The following is an 18,706-nucleotide window of genomic DNA, read 5'->3' as shown; positions in this document are numbered from 1 at the left end:
AAACCTCGGTGGGGTCCGAGCCTCAGCTTTGAGCTCCGGCCCTCCCGTGGGCTCTGAGCCTCCTGTCTGGTCCCAGCCTGGTCCCGGCCTGGTCTTGGTCTCAGTCTCGGTCTGGTCTGGTTCTGGTCTCGGTCTCAGTCCCGCTCTGGTCCCCAGTTTCAGTTCTGAGCTCAGTCTCGGTCTGGTCCCGGTCTGGTTCCCGTCTGGTCTCGGAACTGGATTAGTCCTGGTTCAGTCGTATGCAGTGCAAAAGTCCAGCATCGCAGTCACGTTACGTAAACGGGAAATGGCCATTATCAGTTTTTTCCATTTTTCATTTAAACACAAAATTGAAAACTGAAAAAACTAATCATTATCTGTTTTTTCATTTTGGTTTTGGAGACAAATAATGAACAAAATAGTTGTTTTTTTGTTTTCTTATTTTTGGTTTTATATTGAAAAACGGATGAACGAATGATACACGGATTTGACAGGACTACCAAGACTCACCAAAGTGGTAAGGGCCTCCAACCCAAATTTTGCTTGGCGCCCCCGAAGGCTGGATCCGGCTCTGAGTAGAAGTTTTCAAATGTGACTGCTGTTGATCCGAGGGCTGTATCATAAAACTTACGGTCCAACTTCTCTCTTAACTGAGCGTAAACACAGGAGACCAGGCTAAGACCATTTCACATCTCTCACTCAGGACTTTCTCAGCCAGGCTCAGACTTAATGAGCCCAGCCATCACAGCCCCCGAGGTTGGAGCGAAAACACAGACCACGAACTTTATCCGCTCAATGCAGGACTACAGGACACGCCCACCTCAAACAAAATCCCTTTAAAGACCTTTAAGGCACGTTCACAGAGGAGAGACCAAAACTATCGCGCCTCCACTTGCGTTTAATGAGATGAGAGAAGAAAAGGGGAGGAATTAAAAGAGTGAACAGTAATATTTCTAATGCATCATATTAAAATACTATAGGAGTATTTTATTTTTACTATCTCAAGGGCACAAGGACGCATACTTCACTGATGCGCTAATGATTTGTTTTTAATGCTCAAATTATGTCTTGCAATCTGAGTTTGAACTATGAATGAACTATAAAGTGTGTAATATCAAGACCAGATGGTTAAGTTACCCAAGTAAAACTAAAGACACAAATTAAAGGGCCCATATTACGATACTTTCTGATCTATGTTATGTCGTTTCCTCATCACAAACAGACCTGGAGTTGTGTTTTGTTTCAATCACACATGTTAACACACAAATCCTGCATATTTAGGCTGAGTTAATTTCTCAAACAGAAAACACTCTGTTCTATCTTGTGATGTCATGTGGTTTTAAGTTTTGTTTCTGTAAAACGTAAACAAATGTGTCAAAGCTGCATTAAACACATTATAATCAGAAACGGGCTGATGTGGCTCTATAGTGGTTAAGATTTATATGTTGTAAAGTTGAGTTTATTTATGCAGATTAGTGATAGTAATAATAATGATGATAATTTTAATATAAAAAACGTTAAATGATTAATTGAAAATCGATTATCAATTCTCCCGACGATCGATTAAGAAAATGTACAATATAAATCTATCTTTGAAGAAAGTGAAGGACATGCGTGCATCCCAGTATTAAGGTAAATATGGTTTTAACTGAAAATGTACTGACTGTGTTTCTTTTTTGTGTGATGTCCAATTTATACGTAGAAATGCACATTTGCAAAGATGACTTGGTATGTTGGCATATGTTGAGTATAAATGGCTCTCCTCTTGATTTTGCTCTTCCAGTGTGGCTCTTGTGAAAAAAAAAAAAAAATAGTGAGTATCACTGCATCACAGGATGTAACTGAGTGTTTTCCAAACAGAACTCAGCCTAAATATGCAGGGTGTAATAGGGGCCCTTTAAATATTCATTCTTCAGCTACAGCACAAGTGCGCATTTTTAGTGAGTTGTGCAAAAAGACATAATAAACACAAGATAGATAGAAAACACTAAGTGCCAGTGTCCCTCCCTGCAGCCAAACCAATAACATTGTGAAAAACAAACGCGCTGTGTAAGGAGCGAGGATGAGGCAAGAGTTCACTGCCAACATCACCGAGCTGTCTGCAAAATAAACAGTCCACCCCCCGCAGAATAAACCAGACAGGGGAAACGCATTCATAATTCAGCTTTGACAATAGGTGGCAGCAGCGTGGGCAATAATTAATAAAGTGAATATAACAGAGAGGTCTTTTATCTGCGCTCTGCAGCACTCTCCACCAACCCTCAAAACTTTAAAGGGCCCCTATTACACTCTGTTCTGATCTATGTTAAAAGGTTGTTTTCTCATCACAAACACACCTGGAGTTGTGTGTGTTTTTTTTTGTTTTTTTTTCCACACATGTTTAACACACAAATCCTGCACATTTAGGCTGAGTTCTCTCAAAAAGAAAACACTTTGATGCCATGTGATAATACAGGAAATGCTCCACTGTGTTTTTAAACTCCATACACATTCACTAGAATCTTTTGAATGATTTTAGTCCTGAAATTGCCAATCTCTACTGAACTAAAAGGTAGACGACAACCTGAAAAATACCACTTCATGAGATCCCAAGATTTTAGGTCCGAGGGCCAGCTCCAGTTCTTAGTGCCAAGACCTTCTCTGTATTTGGCCCTAAGCTCTGGAAACGCTCTGCCCCCTCACGTCCGAACAGCCGCCACAATGGAGAGTTTAAAATCTCGTCTTAAGACCCACTTTTATTCTCTGGCTTTTAACACTGCATGAATTTTGTGGTCCTCTGCGTCTTTTATTTTTAATGCATTTTATTGGCTTTATTTATTTATTGCTATTCTATGATTTTGCTCTTATTTTATTTTACTGGTTTTATTATTTTAAGACTAGTATGATTAAATCTGAGCGTTTATTTTATCATTTTATTATTGTTATTGCAATGTATTTGTGCAGTGCTTTGGAAATTGTTTGTTTGTGAAATGTGCTATAAAAATAACATTGATTGGAAGGTGGAAAAGAGCATTTTGAGCTTTGGAGATGTAGACAGACTAATAAAGGATTACTCAAACATGTGGATGAAACAAAACACAACTCCAGGTATGTTTTTGATGGGAAATGAACATTCTACATGGCTTAAATCTCACAAAAGACAATACTGTTTAACACAACAGGACCTATAAAAGAAAAGATTCACAAAATCAGACCAGACTGAACCAAATTATAAAACTTTCATTGTTCAAAAATATAGAAGAAAGAACCATGTCAGTCACTATGCAACGTGGAGTGGCTTTGCAAGGTGGTCAGTCCAGCTCCACTTTATCATCTGAAAAAGCTGTGCACACTCTCAAAATATTCATGCATGTGAATAGTAGCAATTATGCGCCAAAGGATTTGAGAGGGCTATGAAGCATGGTTAAAAGTTTAAAAAGTTCCTCTTTTCACAGTTTGAAAATGTGAAATGCCAGCCATCATCTTTTTTATTTAATCCATCAGAGTATCCGTCAAAAAAAAAAAAAAAAAAACACTCTGCCACCCACATCATTCACAGTCCACCTGCACCTGATCATTTTGAGTTTGGATTAAAACTTTAATGAAAAACACAAGATGAAAATAAATTAAATGTATGTGGAACTAGACCGATAAATACTATGCTGACAATATCAAAGCTGGAACAATATATTTTGAGTCATTATTTATCATGTGTGTATTTTCTTTGCATTACTGGGAAATGAGGGGTTATTTTTTTGGTTACATGATAAAATTTAAGCTGTAAAAGGTTAACTTTTTTTTTTTTTAAAGATATTGGGACAGTTGATTAGCCTAATTCATCATTCATCTCAACTGCTTTGTTTACCATTTTGGTTTTGTACCACAAAAGGGACCCAGACAGGTGCTTGAGTTTAACATCATGACTTCACAGCTCTTCACTGATTGGCCGGTGCGCGGTCTATAACTTCCGGGGTTCAAGCCGTCTAGTGTATTCCGATTCCTGACCTAGTTGCTGGAGGGAAATTAAATTGAGCGGAGGCACTAGGTGGCGCCAACCTGGCTATCCATCAAAATCCTGCAAGGACATTTAAATTGATCTAGATCTGGGAAAACTGAGAACATGTCCTAGTTTTCTTCATCTAGATGTAATCTTTCTTTTTTCCTTTTATAAATTGCATATTAATTTGTGTATTATAATTTGTCTTAATAAACTTAATAATATAAAAAAAAAAAGATGTTAGTGTAGAGTTATGTTCAGCAGATCAGCAGTTACAACCAGCTGCCAGTAAGTGAGATCGAAGATGTGATTAGAGTCCCGTCCCCCATGGAAAGTTTTGGCAGGTTGTGAAGACGCTCCTGCTGAATCCATAGTTTTATCAAACATGTCCAGACTCAGTAACTACTTCTGGTAAGCGTGAATAGAGCCTATAAGACTATTTACTGGGCATTGTTGGCCCAGAAAGTGTCCTTATGTTTGAACTTTTATTCATACAAATCTGTTCTGTAGTTAATTGAAAGATAAATAACGGCTACATAACACATTTGAATCAGTTTTGTCTTATTTAATTTTTGTTTAAAGTAAATACTGGGCATTTCCAGACTGCATTGTAGATTGATATCGGGTATTAGCAGAGGCGGAACTTGCAAGTCGTGACTTGGACTCGACTTGATAAAATGGACTAAGACTTGGGACTTGACTTGGATTTGAGACCTGTGACTTGAGAAGACTTGAAAAGCACTTTTAAATCTGAATTCTTTCTATTCTGACTGTAATGATTCATTCTAAGATCTTGTCAAGACATTTAAAAAGGAAAAATTTGCATTTCTACAACTCTTATTACATACTCTAGAAATACTCATACATAAATCTACAATGGCTTTGTAAGTACAATTTATCTTAAAATTCATATAAATTGCAAAAATCTAAACTATATTTGGTATTTTGGTTTAAAGACTTGAAATGACTTGAAGCTCAAAGCAGACAACTTGGACTTGACTTGGACTTATGGGACAGTGACTTGGGACTCGACTTAGACTTGCCTGTATTTGACTTGGGACTTAACTCGCACTTGAGGTCAAAGCCTTGAGACTTACTTAAGACTTGCAAAACAGTGAGTTGGTCCCACCTCTGGGGATCAGCAGTTACTTGAAGATATTGGTGGTTTCAGACGCCATCACAACATTCTATAGACCGATGTTATTTAATACAGGTGGGGGGCAGCTAAAATTTATTTAGTTAAATGCTGATTTTTGTTGCCGTACAGTGAATTCTTGTATTTAGACACTAATAGAAATGTTCAGGTTCAACATTTGTGAATTGACCTTTTGGATATTTCATGGCATGAATGTGATGATGTCATACTCCCAGATGGGGGCAAGAGCCAGATTTCCCTTTTGATTACATTGTACTTTGCCATGAAATATCTAGAACATTGTTTCCCAAAGACTGGGTCGCAAGAAATTTTTTTGGGTCGCCTTGTCACGCCTTGTCATCTGCATGTAGGTCTGCAACATACATATACATACATCTCCTCACTTTTTCTCTGTGCATGGAATCTCCGTGCCTAACCAGTTTTCTGTGGGAAACACTAATTACGGTTTTTCATTGTTTAAAACTTGAGTAATACTAATTGTTCAAAGAGACACGATCACAATAAAATATCCTCATTAATGTTTAATAATGGCGACAAATTTATTTTGTGATTTATGAATAATGTCTATTGACTTGGGTTGCAAAGATTTATGATTTTTAAAATATGGGCCCCCAGAAAAAAGGTTTGGGAAACACTGATCTAAGGAAAATTCACAAATATGTAACCTGGTATTTTCAATTATTAACATAATTTTGCATTTTAACAATTAATTTTAGCTGCTCTCCATCTGTATTTATTAATATTGACCTACAGAATGCTAGCCAGACTGGTGCCACCTAGTGACTCTGCTCAATTTCACTTCTCTCCAGCGACTAGGTCAGGAATCTTAATACACTAGACGGTTTGCAAGAAACCCAGAAGTGCGAGTTCGGGCAGCAGCCAATCAGCAAAGAGCCGTATATTCTCTGTTGGCAAGGATTCCCGAGATCGAAGATTTAAAGTGGGAACAAAGAGAATGCTTGGTGAATTTTATCAAGGGGAAAGACGTTATTGCCCTTCTTCTTACTAGCCAAATCGTGCACTTATGGAAATGTTTTAGATTTTATTTTACAGTTAAATATGACCAGTTTATTTGAGTTAAATATGACTATGATAATTGATTTAACATAAACATGGACTAAAAATAAGAAGAATATATCAGAAATGGATTGCTTGACTCAAACAAAGTAGAAAAATTACATTATACAACAATTTAAGACTTAAGGAAGCCGAGATATCACCTTTTCTTGTTTGGATTCTATGCAGATCGACCTCCAACTTTTGTATCCATGGATTTTTAAAAACCTTAGGTGTTAGGCAGGGTGTTAGGCCCATACCTAACACCCTGCCAAAAATCTAAAACTTTTCCAGAAGTGCACAATCCTTATGATGTTTCACAAATTCCCTCCCAACTCTACGGGATTTGGGAAAAACTTAATATACCAGTTAGTGATTGGTTAAATAAAAAAATGTACCCACCTACCCTTGAGAGAACGAATTCTAACACTGCGAGGTCAAACGGATTGGTGCATGTCTAATACTGACCCACACATCACATACCAATATAATCACACATATTGAACAATAAGTCGTTATAGAAATCATAATAACAACCTTACCTGTGAAAAGACCTACTGCGTGTTTCTATATGTCCAGCCCTATGACCTTGCTGCTGTACAGGGACTGGGTTTGTTTAAAGAAGAGGACTTAAATAATGCAGGTGCTAAGTGAATTGGAGGAGCAGAAGCAGACGTGGCAGTGTGGAGCTGTCTGTTTGCATTTGTGCTCTCCTCAGCTCTAGTTTGTCCTGGCGCTCGCTCCACATCTCTGCATTAAGAGACTGTGTGGAGGTGCTGAAATGCTAATACCGCAGCCATAGAAAATACAGTTTCAGTGCATAATGTTTGTGTTTGAAATCCCACATGAAATAACAGGCTTTTCAGGTATAAGGAGCTGTTTTTCTGATGCTGATTGACCAAGGACACATCACCCACACGACTATTCATGCCAACGCCAGCTTCCATCTTCCCAGGGCTTGAATTTAGTCATGTAAATAAAGCAGTTTTACTTTACAGGCAGTTATACATGTATAGTTAGTTTTTATTCATGCATTTTCACAGGGTCAATACGGTCAAAAAGAGCTTCCAGCGGACGTGACTCATCCCACTTATAGTTAGTGTTAGTTCTCTCCTATTCTTGGTTAAATAAAGTGCTTTTTTTATGAGAGTTCACTCATTTTGAAGAGATTTTAGAATAGATTTTTCTTTCTTCAAGGTTTAAATCAGCAGTACACAAAGATTTATCGTGGTGGCTGCATATTGAAGCATAGACCACGTTTAAGTTCATATACTGTATAAAAACAGCTATTTTTCGGAGGTTCTAAAATGTCGCGACAACTTAAATCAGTGTCAAAACCTTAATATCAGGCCTGTCTCGCTCGGAAATGGTTAGTTATAGATATGATGATGAGAAGATGTAAAACTAGCAGTAAAAAGTACTTCATAGCAGTGGATTTTTTAAGTGGGGGTATGCGATCCAGGACTGAAACTGAACCAGGACTGAACCAGGACTGAACCAGGACTGAACTAGGACTGAACCGTGTCTAAGCAGGGTCCAAACCGGGTCCAACCCAGGACTGATCCAGAACTCAACCAAGTCCGAACCATGTCTGAACCGGGACTGAACCGGGACTGAACCAAGTCTGAACCGGGACTGAACCAAGTCTGAACCGGGACTGAACCAAGTCTGAACCGGGACTGAACCGGGACTGAACCGGGACTGAACCGGGACTGAACCGGGACTGAACCAAGTCTGAACCGGGACTGAACCAAGTCTGAACCGGGACTGAACCGGGACTGAACCGGGACTGAACCAAGTCTGAACCGGGACTGAACCAAGTCTGAACCGGGACTGAACCAAGTCTGAACCAGGACTAAACCAGGACTAATCTTGGACTAATCTTGGACTAATCTTGGACTAATCTTGGACTAATTTTGGACTAATCTTGGACTTGAGAGACCACCTCCGGGTCCATCCCACTCAGTCCTGTTTTAGTCCTGTTTTAGTCCTGTTTTAGTCCTGTTTTAGTCCTGTTTTAGTCCTGTTTTAGTCCTGTTTTAGTCCTGGTTCAGTCCTGGTTCAGTCCTGGTTCAGTCCTGGTTCAGGTCGCAGGTCACTATAGGACAGTACTGCAGAAATCACAAGCCTATGCAGGTTGTTTTCACCTTTGCCAGTAGCTCCGACTTGACATTTAAGTTGTAGGTTATTTTATATTTATTTATTTTTTTATATCTCAAGTCGGGAGAAGGGGGTGGACGGCAGCAGTAGATCCGTAGGTTGGGGGTTTGATTTCTGCTTTCAAAAATACCCTATTGGCAGAGTGGCCAGATCACAGTGACCGTTTTCTTCATGTGCATAAAAGCATTTACCATAATAAGGGCCAATTCACCAAAAGTATAAAGAAAGAAAAATTGATTTGAGGGCTGCACTGGGTCCCTTGGCTGTAGTTCGGACAGCACTGGTTTAGGTCAAATAATGGTAGCACTAATTGCCCCAAAGCAGCACGTTCAGGGACTAGAATAACAAAAATAAACAGCTTGACCTGCGTATGAGAAACATAATAATTTCGACAGTGGCACCAATTCAATGAGACCAGCTGAGACTGTTTACAGAGAATTTATTGACCTCTGTCAGTTTTCTGTGTTCTGCAGACAGCTCTGGGATGTATAAATTAACATATGATTTGACTCCTGCCTTCTTCAGCAATAACTCTGCACACCCAGGCAATGTCAGGGAACAACAAGGAACATCCAGACCACAGTTTTGGATCCATTACAGCCCAACTATGTGATAAACTGTTCAATCACAGCAAATCAATCACCAGTACAATACACTGAAGTAACTACCTGCTATTTATTATTCTCATAAACTGTACTATATATTCATAGTAGCCACTTGTTCATAACTATTTTGTGGCCGTATATTTTACTCCACTTGCACAGTCTTATATTTTATGATCTTTATGCATTTTTGCAGAGGTGGGGACTTGCAGGTCATGACTTGGGCTCGAGTCAGACTTGACTCACTATTTTTAGGACTTGAGACTAGACTTGATAAAATGGACTAAGACTTGGGACTCGACTTGGACTTGAAGGTCAGTGACTTGAGACTTGACTCGGACTTGAGGCCTGTGACTTGAGAAGACTCGAGGAGCACTTTTAAATCTGAATTCTTTCTAGTCTGACCGTAATGATTCACACTAAGATCTTGTCAAAACATTTTAAAAGGAAAAATTTACTTTCAACAATTCTTGTATACTCTATAAATACTGAAATACAAATATACTATGGATTTTGTAAGTACAATTTATCTTAAAATTCATATACATGGCAAAAATCTAAGCTATATTTGGTTTAAATACTTGAAATGACTTGAAGCTCAAAGCAGACGACTTTGACTTGACTTGGACTTATGGGTCAGTGACTCGAGACTCGACCGACTTGAACTTGCGTGCATTTGACTTGGGACTTGACTCGGACTTGAGACTTAGTTAAGACCCGCAAAACAATGACTTGGTCCCACCTCTGCCTTTTTGTATCTGTTCTAATTCTCCTGCTGTCCTTGATCTTGCAACACTGGAATTTCCCTATTGACGGACGAATCTTATCTTAAGCTGCATTGTGTAACTTTTCTGGTAGAGAGTCTGTCAAATGCTTTTCTCCATGGAGAGCTGTCATTGCTTTGTCTAGAATGTTTCACAGTCTGGTATTAAACCTTACTACCAGGTCAACTTACAGGTCAGATCTGTGGAGAGGCGAACCCGCTCTCAGTCACAATGCCTGTTTTTCTTGGCATTTTGAGAAGGGTCCAGCTGGGCGTTTCCGTCATGATACAAGAACACCCATTGGGAGTTCCTGGTAGCGCAGTTTCACAAGGAACACTGGGTATAACGTCATTTGCCCAGGAATTTTTCAGATGGCAGTGGAGCAGCTTTGTCTATGATGTAAGATCATGATGGCAGTAAGCTGGCTATTTATTTCAACAGCATTAATTGAGAAGTGTTCTTATGTTGGCTGTATCACTGATATAGCTGCTGTTTCATCTTAACTGTATCCAAATCTGATACTAACATTAACGACGACACGCATTTGGTAGTAGCTAATCTCAAGTTATCTTGTATATTAACAGCGAGCCGGAAGAAAGCTACGTGTTATACTGTTTGTAGTTACAGACTATAGTTTGCAGCGAAGTTTTTGTCCATTATTTTACGACGTAGCCAGTATTACTACTAGGGATGGGCATTCGATGAAATTTTATTAATCGATCGTCAGGAGAATTAATGATAGATTTTTGATTAATCATTAACGTTTTAATATAATAAGTATCATCATTATTATTACTATTACTAATTTGCATAAATAAACTCAACTTTACAACATATAAACCATCACCACTCTAGAGCCACATCAGCCTGTTTGACATTATAATGTGTTTAATGCAGTTTTGCGCAAGTCAGAAACGAAACTTAAAACCGCATGGCAAATTTGCATAAACTAAGCAGCGAAAAAAAAAAAATTTCTTGTGCGCTGATGCGGTTTGGCGTTTGTTGGACTAAAGGACACGACTCAGTAGAATATGAGTGTTCTTTCTGTGACAGAGCGATGTTGATACTGAAGGTGAGTCTGTTCTGTGTGTCGCGATGTTTTCAAAGATCGTACGTGTGCAGATTTAGTGCAGCTCTTTATGTTGCAGTAACCGGGCTACAGCGTTTACATGCCGGGACACTGATGTGCATGTAAACACACTCACTGAGAGGTACAGTGATCTCCAAGGAGGTGCCACAGCCCAAATGTGGGACTCCAGTGTTTGCGCTGTCAGACACAGCTTCATATCTACGCCCAGAATCCTACATTCGGTTTGTCGCTTAGAAATGAAGGTAATCGACGAAATTCTTAATGATCAATTAAGTCGACTAATCATGCCCATCCCTAATGAATACAATACATTGTTAAGTTGGATGTGATGAAGTTAGCTGGAAATAGCAGCCATAGAACACTGGTGGATGTGGTGGTAAACTGTATAACACGTAGCTTTCATCTGGCTCGCTGTTAATATACGAGATAACATGACATTAGCTATGGCTGAATGCATGTTGCTAATGTTAGTATCGGAATCAGATAGGATTCAGATACAATGAAGATGAAACAGCAGCTATATCAGAGATACAGAACACTTCTCAATTAATGTTGTCGAAATAAACAGCCAACACCATGGAGCCTCCCAGAATTGATGGTGTTGTAGCCTAAACACATACAGTCTATGGTTGTAACTATATCTCTCCCTTTCCCCACACTCACTATTTCTTTATCTCTTTCCCCTCCTCTTCCTCTCTCTAGACTGTATATAAAAACATACAAGGCTGAATCTACTATAGCTCGCCCGTTGAAGTCTGCCTGTGCAAGGTCGTAAACATAAATCAAGTTGCTTAAGATGTAATTGGACACACGTTATGTATTTGGCTTAGTTTGCCAACGTTTACTCTATGACTGGATGTTATTATGAAACTTCTCTGAGAAAACGAAACTATCGAAAGCTGTTAATCCGGATGTTGATGTTGAGAGAGTTTGACAGTGACGAGCCCACAGCACGAGAACGCCCATTTGTGTCCGCAACTAGATGATATTGGGTATTTTTGAGCTATAAAACTACATATTTATAAAACGTAAAGTAGAGCTGTTTAATGTCATACTATGGAACATTCCAGGAACAGCAATGTCATATCCATAGAAACAAGCAGGTGACGGACCCCCTACCAAAAAGTTACATAGTGCACCTTTAACTAAAAATAGCTTGATAGAATGTCCCAGTGAGCAATGTAATCTTCATCAATTCACTGGAGCAAATCGTTACCATAGCTACCACTCATATCAGCTACACAAGTTAATATGTGCAGGACTTTCCCCCTTCTAATCCCGGGATTGCCTGGTGATATTGACTCAAGTCATCGAGAACGAAGCATTAATGTATTTAAGGCCGTAAGCTATGGATCTTCTTTTGGAGCTGTTACCATGGCGCTGTCACCATTTACCATCCACTATAATGCATTTCTGCTGACTGGGCACTTCTGTGAAAACAATAAGCTGTTTACCATCAAGGGCAATGAAATAGAATGAGAGGGGCTTTACTTAGAGCCATCATGGTCATTCTCAATGCCATCAGCCAGATTAGGCACAAATATTCTATATATTCTTCTTCCTTAGCCTCAGAGTAGTTTCAGTATTCGATGGAGCTGGTTTAAAGGTCTTGTATTATACAAAACTGGCTCTGTTACCTTATCAAAAACATACCTGGAGTTGTGTTTCGTTTCATTCACACATGTTTGAGTAATCTTTTATTATGAATTTGTCTACATCACCTAATCTCCAAATGTCCTGTTCCACCTTGTGATGTCATGTTTTTCAAATTAACAAATACGTTTTATCTTAAATTCAGTAGAAACTGACAATTTCAGGGCTAAAATCATCCAAATTATTCTAGTGAAAGTACATGAAGTTTATTTATTTAGAGTATTTATTTATTTATTTTGCATGTATAACACAGCAATAAAAAAAACACACTAGATAAAAAGTAGGTGCCGGAAGAGGCAAAAATCCCAAAAGGATTTATATTAAAGCCTCCACCTTATGAATACATAAAAAAATTAACATTATTGATGTGCATTAAAAAAAATAAATCAATTAAAAAAATTACATTTAAACACCATGAATCATTTGATTCAAACTTGGATTAAAATACAATGAAACATCCACCATTGAATAATTATCAAACATTACCATGAAATATCATATTTCAAAAGCTTTTTAAACAATATGCCATCAGAGTAGAGTGTTTCCTGTATTACCACATGACATCACTAGGTTAAGTGTTTTCTATACGAGGGGAGAAATCTGCATAAATACGCAGGATTTGTTTGTGATGAGGATACAACATTATAACATAGATCAGAAAATAGAATAATACTGGCCATTTAAACTGAAGGCACGACAAAGCACTAGAGCCAATCATTTTTAATAAACCCAGTCAATAAGAAATCTTATTTCAGAGGAGTGTCTCACTTAATGGACCCACACGACTAAATTTGAAAAGCAATTAACTGCCATGTCAATATAATGGAAACACTTTGGAGAGTACAGGAAGAAGCAATCGATGCTCTGTGGAATTATCCTGGATCCGATAAAAAGGTGAAAGGTGAACCTGTTTAACAAATAGATCTTCTGTGCTCTGTGTTAAGTGCATATGGCAGGTTAGATTACTCATAAAAAAAAAAAAAAACAGTAAAAATGTTACAATTTTACAAAAAAATTTGCCTTGTCATCTAGAAACCATAATATTAACAAGGGACAAAATATGATCAAGAGTAATAATAATCATTGTTGCCTGGGATCCACAATGCACATTTCTTCAATACTTCACGAATATACGAGTCTAGTCACATTTGAATTTCCCCATTTTCAGATAGGTGTGATTGACAGGTGAATTAGCCAATCAGGGACATGTATGGTCCATCTGTATTGGAAAAAAATAAATAAATAAAATCACACGGAACTGAAAAACATCAAAGATTTCTGCAGAATTAATGAACAAAGCGCTAAACTGTAACCAATGAGCTGCTTCATTTCACATGCGTCATGGAAATAATCAAATCTGATTGGATGATCATGTTTGGCATGGCTCGAGATGTGGAGAAGGGCATGAGGACCAGACTGATATCAATCTGTATTACAAAATATATATATGTGTACTGTATGCAGATATTCTGGACTGCTATTTTTGTTAAATCATTGTTTAATCTGTATGACAAATACCTTCCCTGCATGCACATTGGCACATTTTGGATGGAGTTTTCTGTGTTGAAGCCAGACTATTCCTTTTCAAAACTCTGTGCTACTTCCTCTATTTTTCAACTTTTCTTCTTAACTTCTTTTCCACAAACAACCACTGATGTAAAACTGATAATTATTTACCACACTGAACAAAGTAATACTTAAAAAATAAAAATAACATGGCTACCAATAAGAGACACTTAATCATAATGTTTAAGCCTTAAGAGACACACTAGTTGCCATCATTATTTCTCCAAGACACACAAATATGAGGGATGGTTTTGTCTCTTTTAGACCTCTGCAAAGGATCTGAAATCAATCTGCTCTGTCCTTTGCACCCTTCCGATGCACAACATCCATCTTAACCTGACAAACATGAAAATGAGTGTTAGAGCCAAACAGGGGAAAAAAATAAAAATAAAAAAACAGACAATCTCCCTTGATTGAGCACGAATGGATTTCTCACTTGGCCTCTTAGCCTCTTCAACGAGAGAATACCAATCTTCAGCATGAGAGGAAGGGACATGCTGAATGCCTTGATTAAAATGAGCCTGGGATGTCAGTGGGACAGATGAAGAGCCCTTTCTGTGCAAAATGGCCACCTCCAAGTCTCCTTCACAAATTGCCGCCATGAATACATTTATATAATCTCGATGTAAAGACTGAATTATTTAGCGTCAAATTTGCTCCCAGGTCATCGCCACGGCTTTGACCTCATGATTTATAGACGAGCTGAGGTAATATCACTGACCTGTGTGTGGGATGGGGGGGCACTTGTTGTGGTTTGGTAATAGGTTTTTGCTCTGATAACATGGAAGCAGCAGTAATCTCGTTTTATAGATTGTGGTTTCCTCGGTTACAAAATGAGATTGGTCTACTATGGCTATGCACATATACAGCAAAGAGCACAGCCGATGCTCTGCTAAATACATTAAGGCTGCTCCCGAGTGATCTGGAGATTGCAGAGTTGCTGTAAAAGCTAATGACAATCTTGACTTTCCTGTATGGTTTACCGCTGTCAAGATACTAACATTTCAAACTCAATTTCAATACTAAAGAACAGACTCAACACTGATACAGATACTTGCACTCTTTATTTAAACAAAAGAATGTGACTTTCAGAATTAAATAATACTTTGGGCGGCACAGTGGCAAAGCCGTTAGAGCTCTCGCCTCACAGCAAGAAGGTCCTAAGATTGATTCTGGGGCAGTGCAGGGTCTTTTTGTTTGGAGTTTGCTCTGTAGGTTTCCTCCCGTTTCCCCTACCACCAAAATCATGTTCAATAGAATCCCCTGTGGGGCTACAGCTCACCTGGAAAAGAAATTCTTTATCTCAGTAGGACTATGCTGGTTAAATAAAGGTCTATAAAATGAAATAAAACTTTTTACATTACCACGTGGTGTTATATCTATATTTCTGTCTGTTTCTGCTCTTGGTATGGTATGACAACCCTAGTGGGCTCAATAATAGGGAAACAGATGGTTTAATATTTGTAATTTCAAACTTTTTCAGTCCTAGTCCCAATAATGGATAAATGTGAAATGCAATTATCATAAATACAAATACTGCACTGATTTTCTCTGAACAATAACAATTTTTAAGGATCCTAAATATCTGTATAGTTCATGTGACAGTCACAGTTCATGTGCTTCTTTGTGGTGACTTCCGCTCAGAGTCACTGCAAAAAGTTGAGTTGTGAGCGTCAAATAAGACACAGCACAGTTACAGTGGTTGTTGGTATTGGCTTCAGGTATCGGGAGCCCATTGATGAGTACAGGTACTGGCACCTGGAATCAGTATCCCTACACTGAACTATAAAGAACAGCCTTTAAAAAAAAAAAAAAAAAAAGCCTTTATACTTTGACACAATAATCCAATTATTTTTAAACAAGAGATTACAGCGCTCCACCTGGAAATGGTTTTGTGATAAACACTATAATGACTGCCTTAGTGACCAAACATAATTTAATTTTTAGATATTTTGTATTGATCTGAAAAATGTATTTGTTTCACATGTATTGTGTTTCCCTGGCAATAATTAGATTTTCTCTGAGGATGTAAACATATTGAATGACGCATGCGCTCAAACGTGCTCTTGCTCTTGAGTTAATGCATTCTCTGCTGTGATGGCGTTCCATAGAAGAAGGGCAGTGATCCAGCCCTATAGAGGTCTGTTCTATCACTGGGACAGAGTGGGATCTTCTTTGCTGTGACAGAGAGGGCTTTGGGTCGCTCTGCACCGCTTCACATCAAGGACTTGAAACAAGGCTTGTGTTCAAAAAACTGCTGATGCCAACCACACTCTGAAACCACACTCCAAAATAAAAATACTGGGAATTGATTCATCAATATTCAAAAGGGGAGAGAGAGGAAACACCTTCAAACAGCAGGGTAGGACTAACAATGTCCAGTGTTTCCCAGAGATTTTAAAACTATGGATAATTTGTGAAGTATAAATGTCACTTACTCACTAGATTTCATTTTAAAGGTCTTATATTAAGCTAAATTGAGTCTTTTGAGCTTTAAGTCATGTTGGAATGACAAAAACATATCTGGAGTTGTGTTTTGTTTCATTCACAAACGTTTAAGTAACTATTTGTTGTTTGTCTACATTTCAAAAGACCAAAATGTTCTGTTCCACATTGAGATGTCATGCAGCTGTAGTTTTCAAGTTAATGTCTACCTTTTAACCTTACTTTCAGTAGACACTGGCAATTCCAGGACTGAAATCATCCAAATGATTGAAGGTTTACGGGGTTTAGTGTCCTTTATTGCCACATGACATCACAAAGAGGAAAAGAGTGTTTTCTGTTTGAGAGAGGAACACAGGAACACATTTCTCTCCAGCGACTAGGTCAGGAATTGGAATACACTAGGTTGTTTGCAAGAACCTCGGAAGTTGTAGACGGCGTACTGGCAAATCAGAGAAGAGCTGTAAAACCATGACGTCAAACTCAAGCGCTTGTCTTTGTGGAAAAGCACAACAGTAAACAAAGCGGTCAAGAAGGATGTAGACAAAGCCACACATTCTGTGATGGCAACGATTCCCGAGATCGATTTAAATCTGGAAGAAAGAATATTTAGTGAATTTTATCAAGGGGAAAGCTGTTACTGCCCTTCTTCCTACAGGATTTGGCGCATTACATACGTTGCGACCAAATAGCAGCGATTGGTTAAATAAAGAAGTACCCGCCTACCGTCGAGTGAACAAATTTTAATGCTGTGAGGTCAGATGGTTTTCACAAAGTGAAACTGGCTGATGAAGAGACTAGAAAACAGCCTAAATATACAGGGTGTGTGTGTTAAACGTGTGAATGAAACAAAACACAACTTCAAGTATGTTTGTGATGAGGAAACAACACTATAACAGATCAGAAAATAGTGTAATATGGGCTCTATAAGCAGTTGTTTTTTCACCAGAGGAGAGAAAGAGAGGAAAAATTGATCTTTTGAATTTTGGCACAGCCCTAATGGTGGGTCATAGACGCTTGTATTAATGAGAAACACTGAATATGCATGTTGAAACCATTCTTTCCATCTCACCGAAATGTGTAAAGCTCCTTTGCCTCTTCACTCCTCCCAGTATCCAAATCCATGTGGGTATGACAGTTCAAAGCCGAAATAAACTAGAATAACAAACAAACTAAAAAGTACAAAAAGACTTGGCAGGCGTCCCAGAGAAGGAGGGAGATTTGAGAGAAATACGAATGTGCATTTCAAATACGAATGTGCAGGCTGGGGCTTCTCATGTGTTACTGCGGGGAGAGGACAAAGGGACCAGAGCTGCACAAACAAAGCAGACTTGGCCCTTCGAGAAATAAATATATCAACAATGGCAAGAAAACAATACAATGTGAATAAATAGAACAAATATCTGGCTGATTCTTCGACCCAATTACAGAATGCATTTTTACTGACGGAAAGGAAGAATGTGTATCCAGTGAGTAAAGGTCAAAGAAGATATTTTTAAAGGGTAATATTATGCTGTTTTCTGATCTATCTAGGCTAAGTGTTTTTAAAGGAAAATTTCAACCCTGGAATTGCCAATTTCTACTGAACTAAAGGTAAAAAGTACCTGTAACTTGAGAACTACCATTGTATGATATCACAAGATGGAATGAACCATTTTGAGCTTTGGGGATGTAGACAAACATAAAGGATTACTCAATTCCTCTGTGTGAATGAAAAAAAACAACACCCAGGTGTATTTTTGGTGAGGTAAGAAGGTAATATAGTATCTTTTTGAGCTCTGCCAGTGTTTGATAGGGCTTGTTTTGTCGATTTGCCCAGTGCTTTTCTACCAGAGAAAGTAATCAAGGATAATCACAAAAGATGGTGTCATAAGAGACTTGATTCCAATTAGAATTCACTGAGCTGCAGAGAACTATAAACACGAACTCCTCATTCTGGTTATTTTTGTTCTATTGTTGTTCTATTACATGGGTGTCCTCTATTAAAGCAAAGGCGCAAAAACTGGCAGTCAATACAGTGAGTCACTCCGATGGTTCAATTTAACAAAGCTTTGAAAGAGCCACTGTCCCTGTCATACCACTTATGATCACTTGGGCAAATTCAGGAGGCTTGACAACCAACAAAAGTGGCTCAGAGGGCCTCATTTGGCCCCTGGGCCATGGTTTAGACATGCCTAATGGGTATTTTCATTGTGTGGCAAATAAAGTTTCTCTCTCAGAAAAAAATGACACTTGAGCATGTCTGAAGCGTACAGAGGAGCG

The 18,706-nt window shown here is 38.4% G+C and overlaps 1 protein-coding gene across 3 annotated transcripts in view; it reads right to left on the bottom strand.

Moving 5' to 3' along the window:
- Window positions 1-18,706, bottom strand: part of furinb (furin (paired basic amino acid cleaving enzyme) b) — a 178,246-nt gene that overhangs the window by 62,917 nt on the left and 96,623 nt on the right. The window lies entirely within an intron of this gene.

The sequence above is a fragment of the Boleophthalmus pectinirostris genome, unplaced genomic scaffold, assembly GCF_026225935.1.
Source record: "Boleophthalmus pectinirostris isolate CB_2022bp ecotype Guang Dong unplaced genomic scaffold, ASM2622593v1 HiC_scaffold_2, whole genome shotgun sequence".
Taxonomy (NCBI): domain Eukaryota; kingdom Metazoa; phylum Chordata; class Actinopteri; order Gobiiformes; family Gobiidae; genus Boleophthalmus; species Boleophthalmus pectinirostris.
The sequence above is the reverse complement of the archived record's forward strand: the minus strand, read 5'-3'. Positions and strand labels throughout refer to the sequence as shown.